Source organism: Oncorhynchus keta, chromosome 9, assembly GCF_023373465.1.
Source record: "Oncorhynchus keta strain PuntledgeMale-10-30-2019 chromosome 9, Oket_V2, whole genome shotgun sequence".
Classification (NCBI taxonomy): domain Eukaryota; kingdom Metazoa; phylum Chordata; class Actinopteri; order Salmoniformes; family Salmonidae; genus Oncorhynchus; species Oncorhynchus keta.
In genome coordinates, this window is record NC_068429.1 from 25470112 (window position 1) to 25483981 (window position 13870).

Genomic DNA, 13870 nt, shown 5'->3' on the forward strand with positions numbered 1-13870 from the left:
TTTGGTTCAGATTTGGTCCGATCCGGACTGGCCTTGATTTGGCCCAAACATAGACATTTCATAAGTTTGGACAGCACAATACAGGAAAGAAAAGTTGAGTATAACACAGTACCTTAGAGTATAGTACAGTATAATGTACTGCAACTTGATCCTAGACTTCCTGACGGGCCTCCCCCAGGTGGTGAGGGTAGGCAACAAAAAGTCTGACATGCTGATCCTCAACACCAGTTCCCCTCAGGGGTGCGTGCTTAGTCCTTCCTGTACTCCCTGTTCACCCACGACTGCGTGGCCAAGCACGACTCCAACACCATCATTTAGTTTGCTGACAACACAACAGTGGTAGGCCTGATCACCGACAACGATGAGACAGCCTATAGGGAGGAGGACAGAGACCTGGCTGTGTGGTGCCAGGACAACAACCTCTCCCTCAATGCGAGCAAGACAAAGGAGCTGATTGTGGACTACAGGAAAAGGCGGGCCGAACAGCCCCCATTAACATCAACGGGGCTGTAGTGGAGCAGGATGAGAGTTTCAAATTCCTTGGTGTCCAGATCACCAACGAGCTAACATGGTCCAAACATACCAAGACAGTTGTGAAGAGGGCACGACAACACCTTTTTCCCCTTAGGAGACTGAAAAGACTTGGCATGGGTCCTCAGATCCTCTAAAAGTTATACAGCTGCACCATCGAGAGCATCCTGACCAGTTGCATTACCACTTGGTATAGCAATTGCTCGGTATCTGACGGTAAGGCGCTACATAGGGTAGTGCATACGGCCCAATACATCCGAGGCCAAGCTTCCTGACACCCAGGACCTATATACCAGGCGGTGTCAGAGGAAGGCCCAAAAAATTGTCAAAGACTCCAGTTACTCAAGTCGTAGACTGCTCTCTCTGCTATCGCATGGCAAACGGTACCGGAGTGCCAAGTCTCGGTCCAAAAGGCTCCTTAACAGTATCTACCCCCAAGCCATAAGACTGCTGAACAATTAATCAAATGGCCACCCGGACTATTAACATGAACCTCCCACGCCCGCTTTTACACTGGTGCTACTTTCTGATCTTCATCTAAGTCACAACAATAGACAAACAGTGTGTTTAACTTCTTAGAGATAGGGGGCGCTCTTTTAATTTTTGGATAAAAAACGTTACCGTTTTAAACAAGATATTTTGTCACGAAAAGATGCTCTACTATACATGTAATTGACAGCTTTGGAAAGAAAAAACTCTGACGTTTCCAAAACTGCAAAGATATTATCTGTGAGTGCCCCAGAACTAATGCTTCAGGCGAAACCAAGATTAAATTTCATACAGGAAATGGTCCAGATTTTGAATGCCCTGTGTTCCAATGTCTCCTTATATGGCTGTGAATGCGCCAGGAATGAGCCTGCACTTTCTGTCGTTTCCCCAAGGTGTCTGCAACATTGTGACGTATTTGTAGGCATATCATTGGAAGATTGACCATAAGAGACTACATTTACCAGGTGTCCGCCCGGTGTCCTCCGTCAAAATTATTGCGTCATCTCCAGGTCCATGCGCGTTCCATTTTCTTCAGAGGAGAAACCAAACTGCCACGAATGATTTATCATCGATAGATATGTGAAAAACACCTTGAGGATTGATTCTAAACAACGTTTGCCATGTTTCTGTCGATATTATGGAGTTAATTTGGGAAAAAAAGTTTGCGCTGTAATGACTTAATTTTCGTTTTTTTTTTTACCCAAACGTGATGAACAAAACGGAGCAATTTGTCCTACACAAATAATATTTTTGGAAAAACTTAACATTTGCTATCTAACTGAGAGTCTCCTCATTGAAAACATCTGAAGTTCTTCAAAGGTAAATTATTTTATTTGAATGCTTTTCTTGTTTTTGTGAAAATGTTGCATGCTGAATACTAAGGTTAAATGCTATGCTATGCTATCAATACTCTTACACAAATGCTTGTTTAGCTATGGTTCAAAAGCATATTTTGAAAATCTGAGATGACAGTGTTGTTAACAAAAGGCTAAGCTTGAGAGCTAATATATTTATTTCATTTCATTTGCGATTTTCATGAATAGTTAACGTTGCGTTATGGTAATGAGCTTGAGGCTATAAATAGGTTCCCGGATACGGGATTGCTCGTCGCAACAGGTTAAACTAATAACACACAAATTGTTGTATGTTTCTTGTCTCTATTGAATACATCATTTAAACTAGAGGTCGACCGATTAATCGGAATGGGCGATTAATTGGGGCCGATTTCAAGTTTTCATAACAATCGGAAATTGGTATTTTTGGGCGCCGATTTAATTTTTATTTAATTGTTTTTACACCTTTATGTAACTAGGCAAGTCAGTTAAGAACACATTCTTATTTTCAATGACGGCCTAGGAACGGTGGGTTAACTGCCTCGTTCAGGGGCAGAACGACAGATTTTCACCTTGTCAGCTCGGGGGATCCAATCTTGCAACCTTACAGTTAACTAGACCAACGCAATAACGACCTGCCTCTCTCTCGTTGCACTCCACAAGGAGACTGCCTGTTATGCGAATGCAGTAAGCCAAGGTAAGTTGCTAGCTAGCATTAAATGTATCTTATAAAAAACAATCAATCATAATCACTAGTTAACCACACATGGTTGATGAAATTACTAGATATTATCTAGCGTGTCCTGTGTTGCATATAATCTGACTGAGTATACAAGTATCTAAGTATCTGACTGAGCGGTGGTAGGCAGAAGCAGGTGCGTAAAAATTCATTCAAACAGCACTTTCGTGCGTTTTGCCAGCAGCTCTTCATTGTGCGTCAAACATTGCGCTGTTTATGCCTTCAAGCCTATCAACTCCCGAGATGAGGCTCGTGCAACCAAAGTGAAATGGCTAGCTAGTTAGTGTGCGCTAATTGACGTTGTGTTGCTGGTTCGAGCCCAGGGAGGAGCGAGGAGAGGGACGGAAGCTATACTGTTACACTGGCAATACTAAAGTGCCTATAAGAACATCCAATAGTCAAAGGTTAATGAAATACAAATGGTATAGAGGGAAATAGTCCTATAATTCCTATAATAACTACAACCTAAAACTTATTACCTGGCAATATTGAAGACTCGTGTTAAAAGGAACCACCAGCTTTCATATGTTCTCATGTTCTGAGCAAGGAACTCAAAAGTTAGCTTTCTTACATAGCACATATTGCACTTTTACTTTCTTCTCCAACACTTTGTTTTGCATTATTTAAACCAAATTGAACATGTTTCATTATTTACTTGAGGCTAAATTGATTTTATTTATGTATTATATTAAGTTAAAATAAGTGTTCATTCAGTATTGTTGTAATTGTCATTATTACAAATAAATAAATAAAATCGGTCGATTAATCGGTATCGGCTTTTTTGGTCCTCCAATAATCGGTACCGGCGTTGAAAAATCATAATCGGTCAACCTCTAATTTAAACATTCACAGTGTAGGTTGGAAAAGGTATGTGAACCCCTAGGCTAATGACTTCTCCAAAAGCTAATTGGAGTCAGGAGTCAGCTAACATGGAGTCCAATCAATGAGACGAGATTAGAGATGTTGGTTACAGCTGCGTAGCCCTATAAAAAGCACTCACAAAATGTGAGTTTGCTATTCACAAGAAGCATTGCCTGATGTGAACCATGCCTCAAACAAAAGAGATCCCAGAAGACCTACGAATAAGAATTGTTGACTTGCATAAAGCTGGAAAGGGTTACAAAAGTATCTCTAAAAGCCTTGAAGTTCATCAGTCCACGGTAAGACAAAATGTCTATAAATGGAGAAAGTTCAGCACTGTTGCTACTCTCCCTAGGAGTGGCCGTCCTGCAAAGATGACTGCAAGAGCACAGAGCATAATGCTCAATCAGGTTAAGAAGAATCCTATAGTGTCAGCTAAAGAATTACAGAGATCTCTGGAACATGCTAACATCTCTGTTGACGAGTCTACGATTTGTAAAACACTAAACAAGAATGGTGTTCATGGGAGGACACCACGGAAGTAGCCACTGCTGTCCAAAAAAATATTGCTGGACGTCTGAAGTTTTCAAAAGTGCACCTGGATATTCCACAGCGCTACTGGCAAAATATTCTGTGGACAGATGAAACTACAGTTGAGTTGTTTGGAAGGAAGATACAACCCTATGTGTGGAGAAAAAAAAGGCACAGCACACCAACATCAAAACCTCATCCCAAGTTTTAATGACTCCAACCTAAGTACATGTAAACTTCTGACTTCAACTGTATATTGTTGTGACCTAGATGAAGATCGGATCAAATGTTATGACCAATTTATGTAGAAATCCAGGTATTTCCAAAGGGTTCACATACAATTTCTTGCCACTGTAATTCTACGGTTACTTTTTATTTTATTTAGTAAATACTTTCTTAACTCTATTTCTTCAACTGCACTGTTGTTTAAGAGCTTGTAAGTAAGCATTTCACAGTAAGGTCTACACCTGTTGTATTTGGAAAATGTGACGAATAAAATTGGATTTGATTTGATTTTGATGAGGAAGTCACCTGAAATGCATTTCAATTAACAGGTGTGCCTTGTTAAAAGTTAATTTGTGGAATTTCTTTCCTTCTTAATGTTAGTGTTTGAGCCAATCAGTTGTGACAAGGTAGGGGTGGTATACAGAAGATAGCCCTATTTGGTAAAAGACCAAGTCCATATTATGGCAAGAACAGCTCAAATAAGCAAAGAGAAACGACAGTCCATCATTACTTTAAGACATGAAGGTCAATTCGGAAAATGTCAAGAACTTTGACAGTTTCTTCAAGTGCATGTGCAAAAACCATGAAGCACTATGATGAAACTGGCTCTCACGAGGACCGCCACGGGAAAAGAAGACCCAGAGTTACCTCTGATAAAGAGGATAAGTTCATTAGAGTTACCAGCCTCAGAAAGTGCAGCCCAAATAAACAGAGTTCAAGTAATAAACACATCTCAACATCAACTGTTCAGAGGAGACTGTGTGAATCAGGCCTTCATGGTCCAATTGCTGCAAAGAAACCACTACTAAAGGACACCAAAAAGGAGAGACTTGCTTGGGCCAAGAAACACGAGCAATAGACATTAGACCAGTGGAAATCTGTCCTTTGGACTGATTTTGGGTCCAACCGTCGTGTCTTTGTGAGACATGATCTCTGCATGTGTGGTTCCCACCGTGAAGCATGGAGGAGGACGTGTGATGGTGTGGGGGTGCTTTGCTGGTGACACTGTGATTGATTTAGAATTCAAGGCACACTTAAACAGCATGGCTACCACAGCATTCTGCAGCGATACGCCATCCCATCTGGTTTGCACTTAGTGGGACTACCATTTGTGTTTCAACAGGACAATGACCCATAACACAGCTCTAGGCTGTGTAAGGGCTTTTTGACCAAGAAGGAGAGTGATGGAGTACTGCATCAGATGACCTGGCCTCCAGAATGACTCGACCTCAACTTAATTGAGATGGTGTGGGATGAGTTGGATGGCAGATGGAAGGAAAAGCAGCCAACAAATTCTCAGCATATGTGGGAACTCCTTCAAGACTGTTGGAAAAGCATTCCAGGTGAAGCTGGTTGAGAGAATGCCAGAAGTGTGCAAAGATGTCATCAAGGCAAAGGGTGGCTACTTCGAACAATCTCAAATATAAAATATATTTTGATTTGTTTAACCTCTCTGGTACGCTAGCGTCCCACCTCGACAACAGCCAGTGAAATTGCAGGGCACCAAATTCAAAACAACAGAAATCCCATAATTAAAATTCCTCAAACATACAAGTATTATCCACCATTTTAAAGATAAACTTCTTGTAAATCCAACCACAGTGTCCGAGTTCTTTCCTCGAAAGCACACCATGTGATTATGTTAGGTCAGCACCTAGTCACAGAAAACCATACAGCCATTTTTCCAGCCAAAGAGGAGTCACAAAAAGCAGAAATAGAGATCAAATGAATCACTAACCTTTGATGATCTTCATCAGATGGCACTCATAGGACTTCATGTTACACAATACATGTATGTTTTGTTTGATTAAGTTCATATTTATATCCAAAAATCTCAGTTACATTGGCGTGTTATGGTCATAAATGCATTGTCTCAAACAAACATCTGGTGAAAGTGCAGAGAGCCACATTAAATTACAGAAATACTCATCATAAACATTGATAAACGATACAAGTGTTAACATACAAATAAAGAAACTTCTCATTAATGCAACCGCTGTGTCAGATTTCAAAAAGGTCCTTCTGTAGCTCAGTTGGTAGAGCATGGCGCTTCTAACGCCAGGGTAGTGGGTTCGATCCCCGGGACCACCCATACGTAGAATGTATGCACACATGACTGTAAGTCGCTTTGGATAAAAGCGTCTGCTAAATGGCATATATTATTATTATTATTATTATTAGAAAGCACACTTTGCGATTATGTTAGGTCTGCACCTAGCCACAGAAACCCATATAGCCACTTTCCAGCCAAGGAGAGAAAAAGTATTCAAATTAATCACTTACCTTTGATGATCTTCATTTGGTGGCACTCTCGGGTCTCCATGTTAGACAATAAATGTTAGTTTTGTTCGAGAATGTCCCTCTATATGACCAAATACCTCCTTTTTGTTTGCGCGTTTTGTCCAGTAATCCAAATGCAGAAGGCGCGTGCACTAATTCCAGAAGAAACGTTTTTAAAAAGTACAATAAAAGTTAGTAGAAACATGCCAAACGATGTTTAAAATCAATCCTCCGGTTGTTTTTGTCATAAATTATCAATAGTATTTCAACCGGACAAAAGCTTTGTCAATAGGAAAGGAGAAACAAGAAAGGCACGTTCACGATCAGGCGCATGGCTGATGAATGGAAATGTCCTCTGGCCACTGATTGAAAGTGCTGTATCACCCTAATTTTTCTGAGTAAAAGAATGAATCCACACTTAAAGACTGGCCACATGTAGAGGAAGCCATAGAGACCGTGAACTGGGTCCTAAGTCTTTGTATGGTGGATAGGCTTTCAATGGAAAAACAGCCTTTCAAAATAATAATACTTCCTGGTTGGATTTTCCTCTGGTTTTTGCCTGCCATATCAGTTCTGTTATATTCACAGACATCATTTTAACATTTTTGGAAACTTTATAGAGTGTTTTCTATCCAAATCTACTAATTATGTGCATATCCTATCTTCTGGGCCTGAGTAGCAGGCAGTTTAATTTGGGCATGCTTTTCATCCAAAATTCCAAATGCTGCCCCCTACCCTAGTGAAGTTAACACTTTATTTTAGCTACTACATGATTCCATATATTATTTCATAGTTTTGATGTCTTCACTATTATTCTACAATGTAGAACATTTTTTTAAAAATAAAGAAAAACCCTTGAATGAGTAGGTGTGTCCAAACGTTTGACTAGTACTGTATGTGCAGTTGAAGTTCAGGCATAGAATCAATGACCCAAAAATATTTCTGTAAATTATGTCTTCTTAACTTTCCTTCAGAACTGAAAACAATCTTCATTTCAACATCCTGAAAATACATGTTTTCAACGTCCATGAAATATATATTTTCAACTTTCATTCAGAACTGAAAATGGAAAGACGTCTTTTCCACATAATTTTGCTTACTGCAAGACTACATACACTCACTCATATGTTAATATCTCAATGTAAAACAGATGTGTCTGTATTGGCGCTCTCACTCTCTCATACACACACACAGGCCACATGCATGCATGCACGCAGGCAAGCATACACTCAGTAATCAACAGCACGCCACACCTGACCTGAGTGGTTCACATCAGCCAACAAACTGTATGCTGAGTGTATGTGACAGAGGGAGAGAAAGACTTAGATAGAGGGGGGAGAGAGTAGATAGAGGGGGGAGAGAGTAGATAGATGGGGGAGAGAGTAGATAGAGGGGGGAGAGAGTAGATAGAGGGGGGAGTAGATAGATGGGGGAGAGAGTAGATAGAGGGGGGAGAGAGTAGATAGAGGGGGGAGTAGATAGATGGGGGAGAGAGTAGATAGAGGGGGGAGAGAAGAGAGAGAGAGAGAGAGAGAGAGAGAGAGAGAGAGAGAGAGAGAGAGAGTGTTTTATAGGGAGAAAAGGCAAGATGAAGGGAGAGTACTCAGTCAGTCCCACAAAATTAGACATGACCTTAGTGCTGGGGTATCCATTCTCCAATAGAGAGGGAATATTAGCCCTCTACAAAAACTATAACACTTAAACTTTGACTAACATCTGGGCCACACATCCTGTTGTGGAACTATGGAAACACCCTAACAAAGGGGATGTCCATCTTAAAAGAAATAGGCCTACTGTAAACACTGGCTAGTCACTTCACTGCAGACTTTCCTTCCAAGGGCTATTGACCCCATGTAAAATACACAATTTCTATTATGCCATTGTTCTCTGTTTCCCTGATTTTGTTGTTGACTGTTGTCTGTGTGTGTATGCCTAGGTGGGTCAGGCATGGTTCTGGTTAAATAAGGTGTTCTTGGAGTGAAAGACCTAAAGACATGAACAGATTAAGTTATCGGGAAATCTAGAATAGAAGTATGAGGATGGAATAATGAGATGCGAATAGAAGAGTGGATATGATGTCAGAGAGTCTTTATGTTGTTTTCTGTCCAGTAAGCCCCTCCCCCTCTCAGCCATCACTTCCTCGTTGCTGTGTCACTGTGGTGTGGACCATGTGGTGTGGGTCTCATCTCAGACACGACACCCTATTTATCCATGACCTAATCCCACACCACTAAATTATACACACACACTGACACTACCTCCAGTAATAGAACTAGACTACAATATACCTTCATTCTTCTGCCCATCTTTCCACACGTCCTCTGCAGCTTCAGACAGCTGGTGTCAAAGTGAATGAGGCAGAAATAGCAGTCAGGTCTGTTTCCAGGGCCATAGGCTGAGATAACTACAGATAGACCACAAAGATAAACAACAGATAGACCAGTGTCACGGTGTCATGGTCCTTATCACAGATGCTTAAAACTGCCTTCTATCACTTTGGGAGTGGGGAACGTTAGCACACACACAGAGCACAGACACACAGAGTTTTATCATCCAGAATGTTAATGTTTTTCCTCCTACCTATGCTACATAGCCACCGGTCAATAGGTTACAGAAGCTACATGACTTATTAATGCATGCCTTCTGACCCTGGCTGTAACAGAATACCCACGCAGCATCACTCCAACACGCGATATGGCCTTCCCACAATGCACCATTCATCCTATACCTACTCTCCTTTGTCCTCGACACTCATTCACTTCATGCCTTCATTCATCAGATCCCTCATTCACTTGTTCCACTTGGCATGTTGGCAGGGGCTAGGGTTCAGGGATGGGCAATTATAGTGCTGATAGACTGCAGTGTGTGCAGGCTTTTGTTCCAACCCAGCTCTAACACAGTAATCAAAATTGGCGATTTGAAAACCACGATAGGTTGATTACTTGAATTGTAGTTATTGCTGGGCTTGAACAAAAGCCTGCCTAACGATACCCATTATCAGTTCAGACCCGAGCCTAAAATGAACTTTTTGGTCCACCAGCCACTGTGGCAGGTAGATACAAATAAAAAAATCTACCAGACACTCGGATTTTCTACCAGCCCAAATATTTTTTAGAGCTACAATTACACCAACACAACAAAACAAAAAAAGAGATGAGTATGCTTTGTAATGTTTCTAAAACAATAAATGTATGACAAGTAAGAAGTAATAATCGGGGTTCATTATATTTGGCTTGGCACCTAAAACCCTCACAAACTTTTACAGATGCACAATTGAGAGCATCTTGTCGGGCTGTATCACTGCCTGGTACGGCAACTACACCGCCCGCAACCGCAGGCCTCTCCAGATGGTGGTGCAGTCTGCCCAACGCATCACCAGGGGCAAACTACCTGCCCCCCAGGACACCTACAGGACCCAATGTCACAAGTAGTCCAAAAAGATCATAAAGGACAAGAACCATCCAAGCCACTGCCTTTACACCCCGCTATCATCCAGGAGGCAAGGTCAATACAAGTGCATCAAAGCTGGGACCGAGAGACTGAAAAACAGCTTCTATCTCAAGGCCATCAGACTGTTAAATAGCTATCACTAGCTGTGCTAGTGATAGACTTGAAATCACTGGCCACTTTAATAATGGAACACTAGTCATTTTAATGTTTACATATTTTTCATAACTTGCATATGTACAGTTGAAGTCAGAAGTTTACATACACCTTAGCCAAACAATTCCTGACATTTAATCCTAGTAAAAAAGTACCTGTCTTAGGTCAGTTAGGATCACCGCTTTATTTTAAGAATGTGAAATGTCAGAGTAATGGTAGAGAGAATGATTTATTTCAGCTTTTATTTCTTTCATCACATGCCCAGTGGGTCAGAAGTTTACATACACTCAATTAGTATTTGGTAGCATTGCCTTTAAAATGGTTTAACTTGGGTCAAACGTTTCAGGTAGCCTTCCACAAGCTTCCCACAATAAATTGGGTGAATTTTGGCCCATTCCTCCTGACAGAGCTTGAGTAACTGAGTCAGATTTGTCGGCCTCCTTGCTCGCACACGCCTTTTCAGTTCTGCCCACAAATGTTCTATAGGATTGAGGTCAGGGCTTTGTGATGGCCACTCCAATACCTTGACTTTGTTGTCCTTACGCCATTTTGTCACAACTTTGGAAGTATGCTTGGGGTCAATGTCCATTTGGAAGACCTATTTGTGACCAAGCTTTAACTTCCTGACTGATGTCTTGAGATGTTGCTTCAATATATTCACAGAATTTCTCTTCCTCATGATGTCGTCTATTTTGTGAAGTGCACCAGTCCCTCGTGCAGCAAAGCACCCCCAAAATATTATGTGGCGATCCCGTGCTTCACGGTTGGGATGGTGTTCTTTGGCTTGCAAACCTCCCCCTTTTTCCTCCAAACATAATGGTGGTAATTTTGGCCAAACAGTTCTATTTTTGTTTCATCAGAGCAGAGCACAATTCTCCAAAAAGTACGATCTTTGTCCCCATGTGCAGTTGCAAACCGTAGTCAGGCTTTTTTTATGGCGGTTTTGGAGCATGGCTTCTTCCTTGCTGAGCGGACTTTCAGGTTATATCGATATAGGACTCGTTTTACTGTGGATATAGATACTTTTGTACCTGTTTCCTCCAGCATCTTCACAACAGCTTGCTGTTGTTCTGGGATTGATTTGCACTTTTCGCACCAAGGTACGTTAATCTCTAGGAGACAGAACGGGTCTCCTTCCTGAGCGGTTTGACGGCTCCGTGGTCCCATGGTGTTTATACTTGTCTACTGTTGTTTGTACATTTGAACGAGGTACCTTCAGGCATTTGGAAATTGCTCCCAAGGATGAACCAGACTTGTGGAGGTCTACAATTGTTTTTCTGAGGTCTTGGTTGATTTGTTTTGATTTTTCCATGATGTCAAGCAAATAGGCACTGAGTTTAAATGTAGGCCTTGAAATACATCCACAGGTACACCTCCAATTGACTCAAATTATGTCAATTAGCCTATCAGAAGCATCTAAAGCCATGACATCATTTTTTGGAATTTTCCAAGCTTTTTAAAGGCACAGTGAACTTACTGTATGTAAACATCTGACCCACTGGAATTGTGATACTGTGAATTATAAGTGAAATAATCTGTCTGTAAACAATTGTTGGAAAAATTACTTGTGTCATGCACAAAGTAGATGTCCTAACCGACTTGCCAAAACTATAGTTTGTTAACAAGACATTTGTGGAGTGGTTGATAAACGAGTTTTAATGACTCCAACATAAGTGTATGTAAACTTCTGACTTCAACTGTATGTTCAACTGTATGTACTGTATTCTACCCTATTCTACTGTGTTTTAGTCCATGCCACTGACATTTCTCGCCAAATATTTATATATTCTTAATTCCATTCCTTTACTTTAGACTTGTGTGTATTGTTGTGAAATTGTTAGATATACCTTGTTAGATATTACTGCACTGTTGGAGCTAGAAACATTGGAGCACTGTTGGAGCTAGCATTTTGCTACAGACGCGATAAAATCTGCTAAACACGTGTATGTGACAACTAAAATTTGATTTGTTTAATTTAATTTTTTGTGACCTGAGTTTTTTTAACCAAATTATCACAGATGAGACAAATGTTCATCTGCCTCTTTAAGGGCTGGAGATTACTGTGGTAATGTGACTTGGGTCATGTTTGTGCCTATGAGATGGAGAGTGACTAGTATCTGTGTTGTCTTCTCTTCCCTAGCAGTTGAAACTCAAACATTGTAAAACAACCTATAGCTTGTGAACAAAACAATGTGAATAGCCAAGAAACACAAGAACAAAGTCTCACTTCAGTAGACTTTTGTTTCAAGTAAATTAAACCAACTTTTATGCCTGTGCGCAGGGCTTCTAAAAATGAATGTTCCACAACTCTTCACGCCAGGCAGTGTCGCAGCGCGATGTGGGATAGGCTATATAGGGTTCATAGGTCTAAGTTGTGTGATTAAACAAAACATCAGAAATCATTTGAAAGCTGCTACTAGGGCATTTATTTTACTATAAATGTGGTCATACTTGACTATTTTTCTCACAAATACGAGAGAAATGTTCGCACTGTGGAGCCCTGACCACCCACCAATGTGGCTGGGAAAATAGACATCTTAACCGCCAATGCCAAAATCTACCCTCATTTGGAGGGTAGCGGCTATTCATTTTAGGCCTTTGTTCAGACCATTGCAACTCCTCATCATAAGATAATGTGTCTGCTCAATTGTATTCATTCCCATCTGCAAAGCTTCAAACAGCTAAATATAACTCTTGGCCTTGTCATCCTCTTCCTTTCTAGAGGTGACAGGCTTTATTTACACCTTCGACTAGGACAATAGGCGTCAGCACAGACACTGTGTGTGTGTATTCACCCTCCCAGAGAAGGTAAGAGGAGGCTGTGACTTTAGCAGGCTATATCTCTCCCTTGGGACATTGATAGCAGTCTAGCAGTCTATTGACACTATTGACACTTTAAGGAATACCTAGGATAGGATAAGTAATCCTTCTCACCCCCCTAAAGATTTAGATGCACTATTGTAAAGTGGCTGTTCCACTGGATGTCATAAGGTGGATGCACCAATTTGTAAGTCGCTCTGGATAAGAGCGTCTGCTAAATGACTTAAATGTAAATGATGTAAATATATTGAGACTACCTAACCTACCCTCATCTCTACACATTACATTTCTCACCTCACATTACTTGCAACATTTACCAATTTGAACATCAAGCACAATGCAAAACACATGCAAAAACCCTATCCTCCTCTCTTTGTCCTCTCCCACCTGTCTCTCCTCTCACTCCCCCTGTTCTCTCTCTCTCTTCCTTCCTCTCAGTGATACACAGACTCCTCCTTTAATGAAACAGCCAGCTGTATACAGCAGGGCCGTTCTACTGACTCATCAGTCTGGGAGAAAACACAACATCCAACATCCTCCCAACCAAGAACTGACTGGCCCGTCTGGTATTGGGGTTCATTTGCATACAGCTTTGTTTCCAGCCGTTGGCTCATTGGTTTCACCTGAGGGCAACAGGTGATTGGACTGAGGCTGAGTCAGCAAAAAAGCTGACTAACTATCCCAGACGGATCTACTTAGCTCATGATATAGCAGAGTTTAGGGATTTACTAATATTTTGTAATTGTCATCACAAATAAGGACAAGTGTGTGGAAACCTTAGACATTAACTAAGATGAACCAACAGTTCTGAGTTTCTATGGTGGATAGAATATACAGTACTGCAGCTCCTCCTATAAATCTAACATTTAACAATGGACTACCAGCAAGCCCACGAAGCACTTTCTCCTTTATTAGAGCCCAGTAGGCAGCAGGGTTTCCGGTAGGAAAATGTGGCGCT

At 41.1% G+C, this 13870-nt stretch overlaps 1 protein-coding gene across 1 annotated transcript in view; it reads right to left on the reverse strand.

Moving 5' to 3' along the window:
* Window positions 1-13870, reverse strand: part of LOC118387427 (junction-mediating and -regulatory protein-like) — a 67199-nt gene that overhangs the window by 9005 nt on the left and 44324 nt on the right.